Source organism: Triturus cristatus, chromosome 1_1 (genome assembly GCF_964204655.1).
Source record: "Triturus cristatus chromosome 1_1, aTriCri1.1, whole genome shotgun sequence".
Classification (NCBI taxonomy): Eukaryota; Metazoa; Chordata; class Amphibia; order Caudata; family Salamandridae; genus Triturus; species Triturus cristatus.
The window spans coordinates 982,780,424-982,801,444 of record NC_140579.1 but is presented as its reverse complement, the minus strand read 5'-3'; positions in this window follow the sequence as shown (position 1 = coordinate 982,801,444).

Below are 21,021 nucleotides of genomic sequence, written 5' to 3'. Positions count from 1 at the left end.
CTGGTCTAAAAGATGCAGCACTGGTTTCTCTCCTGATAACAGGTGAGTAAATCGGAATTCGTAGTTCGGCTGATTTTAGAGGAATATTTGTATATTTCAAAATTGGACACTTATCTGGTGAAAAACACACAATGGATTCCTATGGAAGGATATACAAGTGATTGGTAAGTACGCTTAGAATTACTTTTCAGAGTCAGTGCTGTTCTAAAAGGTGCAGCACTGGGTTCTCTCCTGATAACAGGTGAGTAAATCGTTATTCGTAGATCGAATGATTTTAGAGGAATATTTGTAAGTTTCAGAAATGGACCCTTAGAAACAAGTTACTGGTAAGTACGCTTAGAAGTACTTTTCAGGGTCAGTGCTGGGCTAAAAGATTCAGCCCTCGGTTCTCTCCTGATAACAGGTGAGTAAATCGTTATTCGTTGTTTGGCTGATTTTAGAGGAATATTTGTACGTTTCAAAATTGGACACTTAGAAACTTTTCTGGTGAAAACCACACAATGGATTCCTATGGAAGGAAATACAAGTTACTGGTAAGTACGGTTAGAATTGCTTTTCAGAGTCACTGCTGTTCTAAAAGAAGCAGCACTGGGTTCTCTCCTGATAACAGGTGAGTAAATCGGAATTCGTATTTCGGCTCATTTTAAAGGAATATTTGTACGTTTCAAAACTGGATACTTAGAAAGTTTTCTGGTGAAAACCACACAATGGATTCCTATGGAAGGAAATACAAGTTACTGGTAAGTACGCTTAGAATTACTTTTCAGAGTCAGTGCTGTTCTAAAAGGTGCAGCACTGGGTTCTCTCCTGATAACAGGTGAGTAATTCGGAATTCGTAGTTCGGATGATTTTAGAGGAATATTTGTAAGTTTCAGAAATGGACCCTTAGAAACAAGTTACTGGTAAGTACGCTTAGAAGTACTTTTCAGGGTCAGTGCTGGGCTAAAAGATTCAGCCCTCGGTTCTCTCCTGATAACAGGTGAGTAAATCGTTATTCGTTGTTCGGCTGATTTTAGAGGAATATTTGTACGTTTCAAAATTGGACACTTAGCAACTTTTCTGGTGAAAACCACACAATGGATTCCTATGGAAGGAAATACAAGTTACTGGTAAGTACGCTTAGAATTACTTTTCAGAGTCACTGCTGTTCTAAAAGAAGCAGCACTGGGTTCTCTCCTGATAACAGGTGAGTAAATCGGAATTCGTAGTTCGGCTGATTTTAGAGGAATATTTGTACATTTCATATTTGGACACTTATCTGGTGAAAACCGCACAATGGATTCCTATAAAAGGAAATACAAGTTACTGGTAAGTACGCTTAGAATTACTTTTCAGAGTCAGTGCTTGTCTAAAAGATGCAGCACTGGGTTCTCTCCTGTTAACAGGTGAGTAAATCGGAAATTCGTGGTTCAGCTGATTTTAGAGGAATATTTGTAGGTTTCTATAATGGACACTTAGAAACTTTTCTGGTGAAATCCACACACAGGATTCCTATGGAAGGAAATACAAGTTACTGGTAAGTCTGCTTAGAATTACTTTTCAGGGTCAGTGCTGGGCTAAAAGATGCAGCCCTGTGTTCTCTCCTGATAACAGGTGAGTAAATCGGAATTTGTAGTTCGGCTGATTTTAGAGGAATATTTGTAGGTTTCTATAATGGACACTTAGAAACTTTTCTGGTGAAATCCACACACAGGATTCCTATGGAAGGAAATACAAGTTACTGGTAAGTACGCTTAGAATTACTTTTCAGAGTCAGTGCTTGTCTAAAAGATGCAGCACTGGGTTCTCTCCTGTTAACAGGTGAGTAAATCGGAATTCGTAGTTCAGCTGATTTTAGAGGAATATTTGTAGGTTTCTATAATGGACACTTAGAAACTTTTCTGGTGAAATCCACACACAGGATTCCTATGGAAGGAAATACAAGTTACTGGTAAGTCTGCTTAGAATTACTTTTCAGGGTCAGTGCTGGGCTAAAAGATGCAGCCCTGTGTTCTCTCCTGATAACAGGTGAGTAAATCGGAATTTGTAGTTCGGCTGATTTTAGAGGAATATTTGTTCGTTTCAAAATTGGACACTTAGAAACTTTTCAGGTGAAAACCACACAATGGATTCCTATGGAAGGAAATACAAGTTACTGGTAAGTACGCTTAGAATTACTTTTCAGAGTCAGTGCTTGTCTAAAAGATGCAGCACTGGGTTCTCTCCTGTTAACAGGTGAGTAAATCGGAAATTCGTGGTTCAGCTGATTTTAGAGGAATATTTGTAGGTTTCTATAATGGACACTTAGAAACTTTTCTGGTGAAAACCACACATAGGATTCCTATGGAAGGAAATACAAGTTACTGGTAAGTCTGCTTAGAATTACATTTCAGGGTCAGTGCTGGGCTAAAAGATGCAGCCCTGTGTTCTCTCCTGATAACAGGTGAGTAAATCGGAATTTGTAGTTCGGCTGATTTTAGAGGAATATTTGTACATTTCAAAATTGGACACTTACCTGGTGAAAACCACACAATGGATTCCAATGGAAGGATATACAAGTTACTGGTAAGTACACTTAGAATTACTTTTCAAGGTCAGTGCTGGGCTGAAAGATGCAGCACTGGGTTCTCTCCCGATAACAGGTGAGTAAATCGGAATTCGTAGTTCGGCTCATTTTAGAGGAATATTTGTACGTTTCAAAAATGGATACTTAGAAACTTAGGTGAAAACCACACAATGGATTCCTATGGAAGGAATCACAAGTTACTGGTAAGTACGCTTAGAATTCCTTTTCAGAGTCAGTGCTGGTCTAAAAAATGCAGCACTGGGTTCTCTCCTGATAACAGGTGAGTAAATCAGAATTCGTAGTTCGGCTGATTTTAGAGGAATATTTGTACGTTTCAAAAATGGACACTTAGAAACTTTTCTGCTGAAAACCACACAATGGAATCCTATGGAAGGAAATACAAGTTAGTGGTAAGTACGCTTAGAATTACTTTTCAGAGTCAGTGCTGTTCTAAAAGGTACAGCACTGGGTTCTCTCCTGATAACAGGTGAGTAAATCGGAATTCGTAGTTCGGCTCATTTTAAAGGAATATTTGTACGTTTCAAAACTGGATACTTAGAAACTTTTCTGGTGAAAACCACACAATGGATTCCTATGGAAGGAAATACAAGTTACTGGTAAGTACGCTTAGAATTACTTTTCAGAGTCAGTGCTGGTCTAAAAGATGCAGCACTGGTTTCTCTCCTGATAACAGGTGAGTAAATCGGAATGCGTAGTTCGGCTGATTTTAGAGGAATATTTGTATATTTCAAAATTGGACACTTATCTGGTGAAAAACACACAATGGATTCCTATGGAAGGATATACAAGTGATTGGTAAGTACGCTTAGAATTACTTTTCAGAGTCAGTGCTGTTCTAAAAGGTGCAGCACTGGGTTCTCTCCTGATAACAGGTGAGTAAATCGTTATTCGTAGATCGAATGATTTTAGAGGAATATTTGTAAGTTTCAGAAATGGACCCTTAGAAACAAGTTACTGGTAAGTACGCTTAGAAGTACTTTTCAGGGTCAGTGCTGGGCTAAAAGATTCAGCCCTCGGTTCTCTCCTGATAACAGGTGAGTAAATCGTTATTCGTTGTTTGGCTGATTTTAGAGGAATATTTGTACGTTTCAAAATTGGACACTTGGAAACTTTTCTGGTGAAAACCACACAATGGATTCCTATGGAAGGAAATACAAGTTACTGGTAAGTACGGTTAGAATTGCTTTTCAGAGTCACTGCTGTTCTAAAAGAAGCAGCACTGGGTTCTCTCCTGATAACAGGTGAGTAAATCGGAATTCGTATTTCGGCTCATTTTAAAGGAATATTTGTACGTTTCAAAACTGGATACTTAGAAAGTTTTCTGGTGAAAACCACACAATGGATTCCTATGGAAGGAAATACAAGTTACTGGTAAGTACGCTTAGAATTACTTTTCAGAGTCAGTGCTGTTCTAAAAGGTGCAGCACTGGGTTCTCTCCTGATAACAGGTGAGTAATTCGGAATTCGTAGTTCGGATGATTTTAGAGGAATATTTGTAAGTTTCAGAAATGGACCCTTAGGAACAAGTTACTGGTAAGTACGCTTAGAAGTACTTTTCAGGGTCAGTGCTGGGCTAAAAGATTCAGCCCTCGGTTCTCTCCTGATAACAGGTGAGTAAATCGTTATTCGTTGTTCGGCTGATTTTAGAGGAATATTTGTACGTTTCAAAATTGGACACTTAGCAACTTTTCTGGTGAAAACCACACAATGGATTCCTATAAAAGGAAATACAAGTTACTGGTAAGTACGCTTAGAATTACTTTTCAGAGTCAGTGCTGTTCTAAAAGGTGCAGCACTGGGTTCTCTCCTGATAACAGGTGAGTAAATCGTTATTCGTAGATCGAATGATTTTAGAGGAATATTTGTAAGTTTCAGAAATGGACCCTTAGAAACAAGTTACTGGTAAGTACGCTTAGAAGTACTTTTCAGGGTCAGTGCTGGGCTAAAAGATTCAGCCCTCGGTTCTCTCCTGATAACAGGTGAGTAAATCGTTATTCGTTGTTTGGCTGATTTTAGAGGAATATTTGTACGTTTCAAAATTGGACACTTAGAAACTTTTCTGGTGAAAACCACACAATGGATTCCTATGGAAGGAAATACAAGTTACTGGTAAGTACGGTTAGAATTGCTTTTCAGAGTCACTGCTGTTCTAAAAGAAGCAGCACTGGGTTCTCTCCTGATAACAGGTGAGTAAATCGGAATTCGTATTTCGGCTCATTTTAAAGGAATATTTGTACGTTTCAAAACTGGATACTTAGAAAGTTTTCTGGTGAAAACCACACAATGGATTCCTATGGAAGGAAATACAAGTTACTGGTAAGTACGCTTAGAATTACTTTTCAGAGTCAGTGCTGTTCTAAAAGGTGCAGCACTGGGTTCTCTCCTGATAACAGGTGAGTAATTCGGAATTCGTAGTTCGGATGATTTTAGAGGAATATTTGTAAGTTTCAGAAATGGACCCTTAGAAACAAGTTACTGGTAAGTACGCTTAGAAGTACTTTTCAGGGTCAGTGCTGGGCTAAAAGATTCAGCCCTCGGTTCTCTCCTGATAACAGGTGAGTAAATCGTTATTCGTTGTTCGGCTGATTTTAGAGGAATATTTGTACGTTTCAAAATTGGACACTTAGCAACTTTTCTGGTGAAAACCACACAATGGATTCCTATGGAAGGAAATACAAGTTACTGGTAAGTACGCTTAGAATTACTTTTCAGAGTCACTGCTGTTCTAAAAGAAGCAGCACTGGGTTCTCTCCTGATAACAGGTGAGTAAATCGGAATTCGTAGTTCGGCTGATTTTAGAGGAATATTTTTACATTTCATATTTGGACACTTATCTGGTGAAAACCGCACAATGGATTCCTATAAAAGGAAATACAAGTTACTGGTAAGTACGCTTAGAATTACTTTTCAGAGTCAGTGCTTGTCTAAAAGATGCAGCACTGGGTTCTCTCCTGTTAACAGGTGAGTAAATCGGAAATTCGTGGTTCAGCTGATTTTAGAGGAATATTTGTAGGTTTCTATAATGGACACTTAGAAACTTTTCTGGTGAAAACCACACATAGGATTCCTATGGAAGGAAATACAAGTTACTGGTAAGTCTGCTTAGAATTACATTTCAGGGTCAGTGCTGGGCTAAAAGATGCAGCCCTGTGTTCTCTCCTGATAACAGGTGAGTAAATCGGAATTTGTAGTTCGGCTGATTTTAGAGGAATATTTGTACGTTTCAAAATTGGACACTTAGAAACTTTTCTGGTGAAAAGCACACAATGGATTCTTATGGAAGGAAATACAAATTACTGGTAAGTACGCTTAGAATTACTTGTCAGAGTCAGTGCTGGTCTAAAAGATGCAGCACTGGGTTCTCTCCTGATAACAGGTGAGTAAATCGGAATTCGTAGTTCGGCTGACTTTAGAGGAATATTTGTACATTTCAAAATTGGACACTTACCTGGTGAAAACCACACAATGGATTCCTACGGAAGGATATACAAGTTACTGGTAAGTACACTTAGAATTACATTTCAGGGTCAGTACTGGGCTGAAAGATGCAGCACTGGGTTCTCTACTGATAACAGGTGAGTAAATCAGAATTCGTAGTTCGGCTGATTTTAGAGGAATATTCGTACGTTTCAAAAATGGACACTTAGAAACTTTTCAGGTGAAAACCACACAATGGATTCCTATGGAAGGAAATACAAGTTACTGGTAGGTCTGCTTAGAATTACTTTTCAGGGTCAGTGCTGGGCTAAAAGATGCAGCCCTGTGTTCTCTCCTGATAACAGGTGAGTAAATCGGAATTTGTAGTTCGGCTGATTTTAGAGGAATATTTATACGTTTCAAAATTGGACACTTAGAAACTTTTCTGGTGAAAAGCACACAATGGATTCTTATGGAAGGAAATACAAATTACTGGTAAGTACGCTTAGAATTACTTTTCAGAGTCAGTGCTTGTCTAAAAGATGCAGCACTGGGTTCTCTCCTGTTAACAGGTGAGTAAATCGGAATTCGTAGTTCAGCTGATTTTAGAGGAATATTTGTAGGTTTTTATAATGGACACTTAGAAACTTTTCTGGTGAAATCCACACACAGGATTCCTATGGAAGGAAATACAAGTTACTGGTAAGTCTGCTTAGAATTACTTTTCAGGGTCAGTGCTGGGCTAAAAGATGCAGCCCTGTGTTCTCTCCTGATAACAGGTGAGTAAATCGGAATTTGTAGTTCGGCTGATTTTAGAGGAATATTTGTAGGTTTCTATAATGGACACTTAGAAACTTTTCTGGTGAAATCCACACACAGGATTCCTATGGAAGGAAATACAAGTTACTGGTAAGTACGCTTAGAATTACTTTTCAGAGTCAGTGCTTGTCTAAAAGATGCAGCACTGGGTTCTCTCCTGTTAACAGGTGAGTAAATCGGAATTCGTAGTTCAGCTGATTTTAGAGGAATATTTGTAGGTTTCTATAATGGACACTTAGAAACTTTTCTGGTGAAATCCACACACAGGATTCCTATGGAAGGAAATACAAGTTACTGGTAAGTCTGCTTAGAATTACTTTTCAGGGTCAGTGCTGGGCTAAAAGATGCAGCCCTGTGTTCCCTCCTGATAACAGGTGAGTAAATCGGAATTTGTAGTTCGGCTGATTTTAGAGGAATATTTGTTCGTTTCAAAATTGGACACTTAGAAACTTTTCAGGTGAAAACCACACAATGGATTCCTATGGAAGGAAATACAAGTTACTGGTAAGTACGCTTAGAATTACTTTTCAGAGTCAGTGCTTGTCTAAAAGATGCAGCACTGGGTTCTCTCCTGTTAACAGGTGAGTAAATCGGAAATTCGTGGTTCAGCTGATTTTAGAGGAATATTTGTAGGTTTCTATAATGGACACTTAGAAACTTTTCTGGTGAAAACCACACATAGGATTCCTATGGAAGGAAATACAAGTTACTGGTAAGTCTGCTTAGAATTACATTTCAGGGTCAGTGCTGGGCTAAAAGATGCAGCCCTGTGTTCTCTCCTGATAACAGGTGAGTAAATCGGAATTTGTAGTTCGGCTGATTTTAGAGGAATATTTGTACATTTCAAAATTGGACACTTACCTGGTGAAAACCACACAATGGATTCCAATGGAAGGATATACAAGTTACTGGTAAGTACACTTAGAATTACTTTTCAAGGTCAGTGCTGGGCTGAAAGATGCAGCACTGGGTTCTCTCCCGATAACAGGTGAGTAAATCGGAATTCGTAGTTCGGCTCATTTTAGAGGAATATTTGTACGTTTCAAAAATGGATACTTAGAAACTTAGGTGAAAACCACACAATGGATTCCTATGGAAGGAATCACAAGTTACTGGTAAGTACGCTTAGAATTCCTTTTCAGAGTCAGTGCTGGTCTAAAAAATGCAGCACTGGGTTCTCTCCTGATAACAGGTGAGTAAATCAGAATTCGTAGTTCGGCTGATTTTAGAGGAATATTTGTACGTTTCAAAAATGGACACTTAGAAACTTTTCTGCTGAAAACCACACAATGGAATCCTATGGAAGGAAATACAAGTTAGTGGTAAGTACGCTTAGAATTACTTTTCAGAGTCAGTGCTGTTCTAAAAGGTACAGCACTGGGTTCTCTCCTGATAACAGGTGAGTAAATCGGAATTCGTAGTTCGGCTCATTTTAAAGGAATATTTGTACGTTTCAAAACTGGATACTTAGAAACTTTTCTGGTGAAAACCACACAATGGATTCCTATGGAAGGAAATACAAGTTACTGGTAAGTACGCTTAGAATTACTTTTCAGAGTCAGTGCTGGTCTAAAAGATGCAGCACTGGTTTCTCTCCTGATAACAGGTGAGTAAATCGGAATTCGTAGTTCGGCTGATTTTAGAGGAATATTTGTATATTTCAAAATTGGACACTTATCTGGTGAAAAACACACAATGGATTCCTATGGAAGGATATACAAGTGATTGGTAAGTACGCTTAGAATTACTTTTCAGAGTCAGTGCTGTTCTAAAAGGTGCAGCACTGGGTTCTCTCCTGATAACAGGTGAGTAAATCGTTATTCGTAGATCGAATGATTTTAGAGGAATATTTGTAAGTTTCAGAAATGGACCCTTAGAAACAAGTTACTGGTAAGTACGCTTAGAAGTACTTTTCAGGGTCAGTGCTGGGCTAAAAGATTCAGCCCTCGGTTCTCTCCTGATAACAGGTGAGTAAATCGTTATTCGTTGTTTGGCTGATTTTAGAGGAATATTTGTACGTTTCAAAATTGGACACTTAGAAACTTTTCTGGTGAAAACCACACAATGGATTCCTATGGAAGGAAATACAAGTTACTGGTAAGTACGGTTAGAATTGCTTTTCAGAGTCACTGCTGTTCTAAAAGAAGCAGCACTGGGTTCTCTCCTGATAACAGGTGAGTAAATCGGAATTCGTATTTCGGCTCATTTTAAAGGAATATTTGTACGTTTCAAAACTGGATACTTAGAAAGTTTTCTGGTGAAAACCACACAATGGATTCCTATGGAAGGAAATACAAGTTACTGGTAAGTACGCTTAGAATTACTTTTCAGAGTCAGTGCTGTTCTAAAAGGTGCAGCACTGGGTTCTCTCCTGATAACAGGTGAGTAATTCGGAATTCGTAGTTCGGATGATTTTAGAGGAATATTTGTAAGTTTCAGAAATGGACCCTTAGAAACAAGTTACTGGTAAGTACGCTTAGAAGTACTTTTCAGGGTCAGTGCTGGGCTAAAAGATTCAGCCCTCGGTTCTCTCCTGATAACAGGTGAGTAAATCGTTATTCGTTGTTCGGCTGATTTTAGAGGAATATTTGTACGTTTCAAAATTGGACACTTAGCAACTTTTCTGGTGAAAACCACACAATGGATTCCTATGGAAGGAAATACAAGTTACTGGTAAGTACGCTTAGAATTACTTTTCAGAGTCACTGCTGTTCTAAAAGAAGCAGCACTGGGTTCTCTCCTGATAACAGGTGAGTAAATCGGAATTCGTAGTTCGGCTGATTTTAGAGGAATATTTGTACATTTCATATTTGGACACTTATCTGGTGAAAACCGCACAATGGATTCCTATAAAAGGAAATACAAGTTACTGGTAAGTACGCTTAGAATTACTTTTCAGAGTCAGTGCTTGTCTAAAAGATGCAGCACTGGGTTCTCTCCTGTTAACAGGTGAGTAAATCGGAAATTCGTGGTTCAGCTGATTTTAGAGGAATATTTGTAGGTTTCTATAATGGACACTTAGAAACTTTTCTGGTGAAAACCACACATAGGATTCCTATGGAAGGAAATACAAGTTACTGGTAAGTCTGCTTAGAATTACATTTCAGGGTCAGTGCTGGGCTAAAAGATGCAGCCCTGTGTTCTCTCCTGATAACAGGTGAGTAAATCGGAATTTGTAGTTCGGCTGATTTTAGAGGAATATTTGTACGTTTCAAAATTGGACACTTAGAAACTTTTCTGGTGAAAAGCACACAATGGATTCTTATGGAAGGAAATACAAATTACTGGTAAGTACGCTTAGAATTACTTGTCAGAGTCAGTGCTGGTCTAAAAGATGCAGCACTGGGTTCTCTCCTGATAACAGGTGAGTAAATCGGAATTCGTAGTTCGGCTGACTTTAGAGGAATATTTGTACATTTCAAAATTGGACACTTACCTGGTGAAAACCACACAATGGATTCCTACGGAAGGATATACAAGTTACTGGTAAGTACACTTAGAATTACATTTCAGGGTCAGTACTGGGCTGAAAGATGCAGCACTGGGTTCTCTACTGATAACAGGTGAGTAAATCAGAATTCGTAGTTCGGCTGATTTTAGAGGAATATTCGTACGTTTCAAAAATGGACACTTAGAAACTTTTCAGGTGAAAACCACACAATGGATTCCTATGGAAGGAAATACAAGTTACTGGTAGGTCTGCTTAGAATTACTTTTCAGGGTCAGTGCTGGGCTAAAAGATGCAGCCCTGTGTTCTCTCCTGATAACAGGTGAGTAAATCGGAATTTGTAGTTCGGCTGATTTTAGAGGAATATTTATACGTTTCAAAATTGGACACTTAGAAACTTTTCTGGTGAAAAGCACACAATGGATTCTTATGGAAGGAAATACAAATTACTGGTAAGTACGCTTAGAATTACTTTTCAGAGTCAGTGCTTGTCTAAAAGATGCAGCACTGGGTTCTCTCCTGTTAACAGGTGAGTAAATCGGAATTCGTAGTTCAGCTGATTTTAGAGGAATATTTGTAGGTTTTTATAATGGACACTTAGAAACTTTTCTGGTGAAATCCACACACAGGATTCCTATGGAAGGAAATACAAGTTACTGGTAAGTCTGCTTAGAATTACTTTTCAGGGTCAGTGCTGGGCTAAAAGATGCAGCCCTGTGTTCTCTCCTGATAACAGGTGAGTAAATCGGAATTTGTAGTTCGGCTGATTTTAGAGGAATATTTGTAGGTTTCTATAATGGACACTTAGAAACTTTTCTGGTGAAATCCACACACAGGATTCCTATGGAAGGAAATACAAGTTACTGGTAAGTACGCTTAGAATTACTTTTCAGAGTCAGTGCTTGTCTAAAAGATGCAGCACTGGGTTCTCTCCTGTTAACAGGTGAGTAAATCGGAATTCGTAGTTCAGCTGATTTTAGAGGAATATTTGTAGGTTTCTATAATGGACACTTAGAAACTTTTCTGGTGAAATCCACACACAGGATTCCTATGGAAGGAAATACAAGTTACTGGTAAGTCTGCTTAGAATTACTTTTCAGGGTCAGTGCTGGGCTAAAAGATGCAGCCCTGTGTTCTCTCCTGATAACAGGTGAGTAAATCGGAATTTGTAGTTCGGCTGATTTTAGAGGAATATTTGTTCGTTTCAAAATTGGACACTTAGAAACTTTTCAGGTGAAAACCACACAATGGATTCCTATGGAAGGAAATACAAGTTACTGGTAAGTACGCTTAGAATTACTTTTCAGAGTCAGTGCTTGTCTAAAAGATGCAGCACTGGGTTCTCTCCTGTTAACAGGTGAGTAAATCGGAAATTCGTGGTTCAGCTGATTTTAGAGGAATATTTGTAGGTTTCTATAATGGACACTTAGAAACTTTTCTGGTGAAAACCACACATAGGATTCCTATGGAAGGAAATACAAGTTACTGGTAAGTCTGCTTAGAATTACATTTCAGGGTCAGTGCTGGGCTAAAAGATGCAGCCCTGTGTTCTCTCCTGATAACAGGTGAGTAAATCGGAATTTGTAGTTCGGCTGATTTTAGAGGAATATTTGTACATTTCAAAATTGGACACTTACCTGGTGAAAACCACACAATGGATTCCAATGGAAGGATATACAAGTTACTGGTAAGTACACTTAGAATTACTTTTCAAGGTCAGTGCTGGGCTGAAAGATGCAGCACTGGGTTCTCTCCCGATAACAGGTGAGTAAATCGGAATTCGTAGTTCGGCTCATTTTAGAGGAATATTTGTACGTTTCAAAAATGGATACTTAGAAACTTAGGTGAAAACCACACAATGGATTCCTATGGAAGGAATCACAAGTTACTGGTAAGTACGCTTAGAATTCCTTTTCAGAGTCAGTGCTGGTCTAAAAAATGCAGCACTGGGTTCTCTCCTGATAACAGGTGAGTAAATCAGAATTCGTAGTTCGGCTGATTTTAGAGGAATATTTGTACGTTTCAAAAATGGACACTTAGAAACTTTTCTGCTGAAAACCACACAATGGAATCCTATGGAAGGAAATACAAGTTAGTGGTAAGTACGCTTAGAATTACTTTTCAGAGTCAGTGCTGTTCTAAAAGGTACAGCACTGGGTTCTCTCCTGATAACAGGTGAGTAAATCGGAATTCGTAGTTCGGCTCATTTTAAAGGAATATTTGTACGTTTCAAAACTGGATACTTAGAAACTTTTCTGGTGAAAACCACACAATGGATTCCTATGGAAGGAAATACAAGTTACTGGTAAGTACGCTTAGAATTACTTTTCAGAGTCAGTGCTGGTCTAAAAGATGCAGCACTGGTTTCTCTCCTGATAACAGGTGAGTAAATCGGAATTCGTAGTTCGGCTGATTTTAGAGGAATATTTGTATATTTCAAAATTGGACACTTATCTGGTGAAAAACACACAATGGATTCCTATGGAAGGATATACAAGTGATTGGTAAGTACGCTTAGAATTACTTTTCAGAGTCAGTGCTGTTCTAAAAGGTGCAGCACTGGGTTCTCTCCTGATAACAGGTGAGTAAATCGTTATTCGTAGATCGAATGATTTTAGAGGAATATTTGTAAGTTTCAGAAATGGACCCTTAGAAACAAGTTACTGGTAAGTACGCTTAGAAGTACTTTTCAGGGTCAGTGCTGGGCTAAAAGATTCAGCCCTCGGTTCTCTCCTGATAACAGGTGAGTAAATCGTTATTCGTTGTTCGGCTGATTTTAGAGGAATATTTGTACGTTTCAAAATTGGACACTTAGAAACTTTTCTGGTGAAAACCACACAATGGATTCCTATGGAAGGAAATACAAGTTACTGGTAAGTACGGTTAGAATTGCTTTTCAGAGTCACTGCTGTTCTAAAAGAAGCAGCACTGGGTTCTCTCCTGATAACAGGTGAGTAAATCGGAATTCGTATTTCGGCTCATTTTAAAGGAATATTTGTACGTTTCAAAACTGGATACTTAGAAAGTTTTCTGGTGAAAACCACACAATGGATTCCTATGGAAGGAAATACAAGTTACTGGTAAGTACGCTTAGAATTACTTTTCAGAGTCAGTGCTGTTCTAAAAGGTGCAGCACTGGGTTCTCTCCTGATAACAGGTGAGTAATTCGGAATTCGTAGTTCGGATGATTTTAGAGGAATATTTGTAAGTTTCAGAAATGGACCCTTAGAAACAAGTTACTGGTAAGTACGCTTAGAAGTACTTTTCAGGGTCAGTGCTGGGCTAAAAGATTCAGCCCTCGGTTCTCTCCTGATAACAGGTGAGTAAATCGTTATTCGTTGTTCGGCTGATTTTAGAGGAATATTTGTACGTTTCAAAATTGGACACTTAGCAACTTTTCTGGTGAAAACCACACAATGGATTCCTATGGAAGGAAATACAAGTTACTGGTAAGTACGCTTAGAATTACTTTTCAGAGTCACTGCTGTTCTAAAAGAAGCAGCACTGGGTTCTCTCCTGATAACAGGTGAGTAAATCGGAATTCGTAGTTCGGCTGATTTTAGAGGAATATTTGTACATTTCATATTTGGACACTTATCTGGTGAAAACCGCACAATGGATTCCTATAAAAGGAAATACAAGTTACTGGTAAGTACGCTTAGAATTACTTTTCAGAGTCAGTGCTTGTCTAAAAGATGCAGCACTGGGTTCTCTCCTGTTAACAGGTGAGTAAATCGGAAATTCGTGGTTCAGCTGATTTTAGAGGAATATTTGTAGGTTTCTATAATGGACACTTAGAAACTTTTCTGGTGAAAACCACACATAGGATTCCTATGGAAGGAAATACAAGTTACTGGTAAGTCTGCTTAGAATTACATTTCAGGGTCAGTGCTGGGCTAAAAGATGCAGCCCTGTGTTCTCTCCTGATAACAGGTGAGTAAATCGGAATTTGTAGTTCGGCTGATTTTAGAGGAATATTTGTACGTTTCAAAATTGGACACTTAGAAACTTTTCTGGTGAAAAGCACACAATGGATTCTTATGGAAGGAAATACAAATTACTGGTAAGTACGCTTAGAATTACTTGTCAGAGTCAGTGCTGTCTAAAAAATGCAGCACTGGGTTCTCTCCTGATAACATGTGAGTAAATCGGAATTCGTAGGTCGGCTGATTTTAGAGGAATATTTGTATGTTTCAAAATTGGACACTTAGAAACTTTTCTGGTGAAAACCACACTATGGATTCCTATGGAAGGAAATACAAGTTAGTGGTAAGTACGCTTAGAATTACTTTTCAGAGTCAGTGCTTGTCTAAAAGATGCAGCACTGGGTTCTCTCCTGTTAACAGGTGAGTAAATCGGAATTCGTAGTTCAGCTGATTTTAGAGGAATATTTGTAGGTTTCTATAATGGATACTCAGAAACTTTTCTGGTGAAATCCACACACAGGATTCCTCTGGAAGGAAATACAAGTTACTGGTAAGTCTGCTTAGAATTACTTTTCAGGGTCAGTGCTGGGCTAAAAGATGCAGCCCTGTGTTCTCTGCTGATAACAGGTGAGTAAATCGGAATTTGTAGTTCGGCTGATTTTAGAGGAATATTTGCAGGTTTCTATAATGGACACTTAGAAACTTTTCTGGTGAAATCCACACACAGGATTCCTATAGAAGGAAATACATGTTACTGGTAAGTACGCTTAGAATTACTTTTCAGAGTCAGTGCTTGTCTAAAAGATGCAGCACTGGGTTCTCTCCTGTTAACAGGTGAGTAAATCGGAATTCGTGGTTCAGCTGATTTTAGAGGAATATTTGTAGGTTTCTATAATGGACACTTAGAAACTTTTCTGGTGAAATCCACACACAGGATTCCTATGGAAGGAAATACAAGTTACTGGTAAGTCTGCTTAAAATTACCTTTCAGGGTCAGTGCTGGGCTAAAAGATGCAGCCCTGTGTTCTCTCCTGATAACAGGTGAGTAAATCGGAATTTGTAGTTCGGCTGATTTTAGAGGAATATTTGTACGTTTCAAAATTGGACACTTAGAAACTTTTCTGGTGACACAATGGATTCTTATGGAAGGAAATACAAATTACTGGTAAGTACGCTTAGAATTACTTGTCAGAGTCAGTGCTGGTCTAAAAGATGCAGCACTGGGTTCTCTCCTGATTACAGGTGAGTAAATCGGAATTCGTAGTTCGGCTGATTTTAGAGGAATATTTGTACATTTCAAAATTGGACACTTACCTGGTGAAAACCACACAATGGATTCCGATGGAAGGATATACAAGTTACTGGTAAGTACACTTAGAATTACTTTTCGGGGTCAGTGCTGGGCTGAAAGATGCAGCACTGTGTTCTCTCCCAATAACAGGTGAGTAAATCGGAATTCGTAGTTCGGCTCATTTTAGAGGAATATTAGTACGTTTCAAAAATGGATACTTAGAAACTTATCAGGTGAAAACCACACAATGGATTCCTATGGAAGGAAATACAAGTTACTGGTAAGTACGCTTAGAAGTACTTTTCAGGGTCAGTGCTGGGCTAAAAGATTCAGCCCTCGGTTCTCTCCTGATAACAGGTGAGTAAATCGTTATTCGTTGTTCGGCTGATTTTAGAGGAATATTTGTACGTTTCAAAATTGGACACTTAGCAACTTTTCTGGTGAAAACCACACAATGGATTCCTATGGAAGGAAATACAAGTTACTGGTAAGTCTGCTTAAAATTACCTTTCAGGGTCAGTGCTGGGCTAAAAGATGCAGCCCTGTGTTCTCTCCTGATAACAGGTGAGTAAATCGGAATTTGTAGTTCGGCTGATTTTAGAGGAATATTTGTACGTTTCAAAATTGGACACTTAGAAACTTTTCTGGTGACACAATGGATTCTTATGGAAGGAAATACAAATTACTGGTAAGTACGCTTAGAATTACTTGTCAGAGTCAGTGCTGGTCTAAAAGATGCAGCACTGGGTTCTCTCCTGATTACAGGTGAGTAAATCGGAATTCGTAGTTCGGCTGATTTTAGAGGAATATTTGTACATTTCAAAATTGGACACTTACCTGGTGAAAACCACACAATGGATTCCGATGGAAGGATATACAAGTTACTGGTAAGTACACTTAGAATTACTTTTCGGGGTCAGTGCTGGGCTGAAAGATGCAGCACTGTGTTCTCTCCCAATAACAGGTGAGTAAATCGGAATTCGTAGTTCGGCTCATTTTAGAGGAATATTTGTACGTTTCAAAAATGGATACTTAGAAACTTATCAGGTGAAAACCACACAATGGATTCCTATGGAAGGAAATACAAGTTACTGGTAAGTACGCTTAGAATTACTTTTCAGAGTCAGTGCTGGTCTAAAAAATGCAGCACTGGGTTCTCTCCTGATAACAGGTGAGTAAATCGGAATTCGTAGTTCGGCTGATTTTAGAGGAATATTTGTACGTTTCAAAAATGGACACTTAGAAACTTTTCTGCTGAAAACCACACAATGGATTCCTATGGAAGGAAATACAAGTTACTGGTAAGTACGCTTAGAAGTACTTTTCAGGGTCAGTGCTGGGCTAAAAGATTCAGCCCTCGGTTCTCTCCTGATAACAGGTGAGTAAATCGTTATTCGTTGTTCGGCTGATTTTAGAGGAATATTTGTACGTTTCAAAATTGGACACTTAGAAACTTTTCTGGTGAAAACCACACAATGGATTCCTATGGAAGGAAATACAAGTTACTGGTAAGTACGGTTAGAATTGCTTTTCAGAGTCACTGCTGTTCTAAAAGAAGCAGCACTGGGTTCTCTCCTGATAACAGGTGAGTAAATCGGAATTCGTATTTCGGCTCATTTTAAAGGAATATTTGTACGTTTCAAAACTGGATACTTAGAAAGTTTTCTGGTGAAAACCACACAATGGATTCCTATGGAAGGAAATACAAGTTACTGGTAAGTACGCTTAGAATTACTTTTCAGAGTCAGTGCTGTTCTAAAAGGTGCAACACTGGGTTCTCTCCTGATAACAGGTGAGTAATTCGGAATTCGTAGTTCGGATGATTTTAGAGGAATATTTGTAAGTTTCAGAAATGGACCCTTAGAAACAAGTTACTGGTAAGTACGCTTAGAAGTACTTTTCAGGGTCAGTGCTGGGCTAAAAGATTCAGCCCTCGGTTCTCTCCTGATAACAGGTGAGTAAATCGTTATTCGTTGTTCGGCTGATTTTAGAGGAATATTTGTACGTTTCAAAATTGGACACTTAGCAACTTTTCTGGTGAAAACCACACAATGGATTCCTATGGAAGGAAATACAAGTTACTGGTAAGTACGCTTAGAATTACTTTTTGAGAGTCACTGCTGTTCTAAAAGAAGCAGCACTGGGTTCTCTCCTGATAACAGGTGAGTAAATCGGAATTCGTAGTTCGGCTGATTTTAGAGGAATATTTGTACATTTCATATTTGGACACTTATCTGGTGAAAACCGCACAATGGATTCCTATAAAAGGAAATACAAGTTACTGGTAAGTACGCTTAGAATTACTTTTCAGAGTCAGTGCTTGTCTAAAAGATGCAGCACTGGGTTCTCTCCTGTTAACAGGTGAGTAAATCGGAAATTCGTGGTTCAGCTGATTTTAGAGGAATATTTGTAGGTTTCTATAATGGACACTTAGAAACTTTTCTGGTGAAAACCACACATAGGATTCCTATGGAAGGAAATACAAGTTACTGGTAAGTCTGCTTAGAATTACATTTCAGGGTCAGTGCTGGGCTAAAAGATGCAGCCCTGTGTTCTCTCCTGATAACAGGTGAGTAAATCGGAATTTGTAGTTCGGCTGATTTTAGAGGAATATTTGTACGTTTCAAAATTGGACACTTAGAAACTTTTCTGGTGAAAAGCACACAATGGATTCTTATGGAAGGAAATACAAATTACTGGTAAGTACGCTTAGAATTACTTGTCAGAGTCAGTGCTGTCTAAAAAATGCAGCACTGGGTTCTCTCCTGATAACATGTGAGTAAATCGGAATTCGTAGGTCGGCTGATTTTAGAGGAATATTTGTATGTTTCAAAATTGGACACTTAGAAACTTTTCTGGTGAAAACCACACTATGGATTCCTATGGAAGGAAATACAAGTTAGTGGTAAGTACGCTTAGAATTACTTTTCAGAGTCAGTGCTTGTCTAAAAGATGCAGCACTGGGTTCTCTCCTGTTAACAGGTGAGTAAATCGGAATTCGTAGTTCAGCTGATTTTAGAGGAATATTTGTAGGTTTCTATAATGGATACTCAGAAACTTTTCTGGTGAAATCCACACACAGGATTCCTCTGGAAGGAAATACAAGTTACTGGTAAGTCTGCTTAGAATTACTTTTCAGGGTCAGTGCTGGGCTAAAAGATGCAGCCCTGTGTTCTCTGCTGATAACAGGTGAGTAAATCGGAATTTGTAGTTCGGCTGATTTTAGAGGAATATTTGCAGGTTTCTATAATGGACACTTAGAAACTTTTCTGGTGAAATCCACACACAGGATTCCTATAGAAGGAAATACATGTTACTGGTAAGTACGCTTAGAATTACTTTTCAGAGTCAGTGCTTGTCTAAAAGATGCAGCACTGGGTTCTCTCCTGTTAACAGGTGAGTAAATCGGAATTCGTGGTTCAGCTGATTTTAGAGGAATATTTGTAGGTTTCTATAATGGACACTTAGAAACTTTTCTGGTGAAATCCACACACAGGATTCCTATGGAAGGAAATACAAGTTACTGGTAAGTCTGCTTAAAATTACCTTTCAGGGTCAGTGCTGGGCTAAAAGATGCAGCCCTGTGTTCTCTCCTGATAACAGGTGAGTAAATCGGAATTTGTAGTTCGGCTGATTTTAGAGGAATATTTGTACGTTTCAAAATTGGACACTTAGAAACTTTTCTGGTGACACAATGGATTCTTATGGAAGGAAATACAAATTACTGGTAAGTACGCTTAGAATTACTTGTCAGAGTCAGTGCTGGTCTAAAAGATGCAGCACTGGGTTCTCTCCTGATTACAGGTGAGTAAATCGGAATTCGTAGTTCGGCTGATTTTAGAGGAATATTTGTACATTTCAAAATTGGACACTTACCTGGTGAAAACCACACAATGGATTCCGATGGAAGGATATACAAGTTACTGGTAAGTACACTTAGAATTACTTTTCGGGGTCAGTGCTGGGCTGAAAGATGCAGCACTGTGTTCTCTCCCAATAACAGGTGAGTAAATCGGAATTCGTAGTTCGGCTCATTTTAGAGGAATATTTGTACGTTTCAAAAATGGATACTTAGAAACTTATCAGGTGAAAACCACACAATGGATTCCTATGGAAGGAAATACAAGTTACTGGTAAGTACGCTTAGAAGTACTTTTCAGGGTCAGTGCTGGGCTAAAAGATTCAGCCCTCGGTTCTCTCCTGATAACAGGTGAGTAAATCGTTATTCGTTGTTCGGCTGATTTTAGAGGAATATTTGTACGTTTCAAAATTGGACACTTAGCAACTTTTCTGGTGAAAACCACACAATGGATTCCTATGGAAGGAAATACAAGTTACTGGTAAGTCTGCTTAAAATTACCTTTCAGGGTCAGTGCTGGGCTAAAAGATGCAGCCCTGTGTTCTCTCCTGATAACAGGTGAGTAAATCGGAATTTGTAGTTCGGCTGATTTTAGAGGAATATTTGTACATTTCAAAATTGGACACTTAGAAACTTTTCTGGTGACAAAATGGATTCTTATGGAAGGAAATACAAATTACTGGTAAGTACGCTTAGAATTACTTGTCAGAGTCAGTGCTGGTCTAAAAGATGCAGCACTGGGTTCTCTCCTGATTACAGGTGAGTAAATCGGAATTCGTAGTTCGGCTGATTTTAGAGGAATATTTGTACATTTCAAAATTGGACACTTACCTGGTGAAAACCACACAATGGATTCCGATGGAAGGATATACAAGTTACTGGTAAGTACACTTAGAATTACTTTTCGGGGTCAGTGCTGGGCTGAAAGATGCAGCACTGTGTTCTCTCCCAATAACAGGTGAGTAAATCGGAATTCGTAGTTCGGCTCATTTTAGAGGAATATTTGTACGTTTCAAAAATGGATACTTAGAAACTTATCAGGTGAAAACCACACAATGGATTCCTATGGAAGGAAATACAAGTTACTGGTAAGTACGCTTAGAATTACTTTTCAGAGTCAGTGCTGGTCTAAAAAATGCAGCACTGGGTTCTCTCCTGATAACAGGTGAGTAAATCGGAATTCGTAGTTCGGCTGATTTTAGAGGAATATTTGTACGTTTCAAAAATGGACACTTAGAAACTTTTCTGCTGAAAACCACACAATGGATTCCTATGGAAGGAAATACAAGTTACTGGTAAGTACGCTTAGAAGTACTTTTCAGGGTCAGTGCTGGGCTAAAAGATTCAGCCCTCGGTTCTCTCCTGATAACAGGTGAGTAAATCGTTATTCGTTGTTCGGCTGATTTTAGAGGAATATTTGTACGTTTCAAAATTGGACACTTAGAAACTTTTCTGGTGAAAACCACACAATGGATTCCTATGGAAGGAAATACAAGTTACTGGTAAGTACGGTTAGAATTGCTTTTCAGAGTCACTGCTGTTCTAAAAGAAGCAGCACTGGGTTCTCTCCTGATAACAGGTGAGTAAATCGGAATTCGTATTTCGGCTCATTTTAAAGGAATATTTGTACGTTTCAAAACTGGATACTTAGAAAGTTTTCTGGTGAAAACCACACAATGGATTCCTATGGAAGGA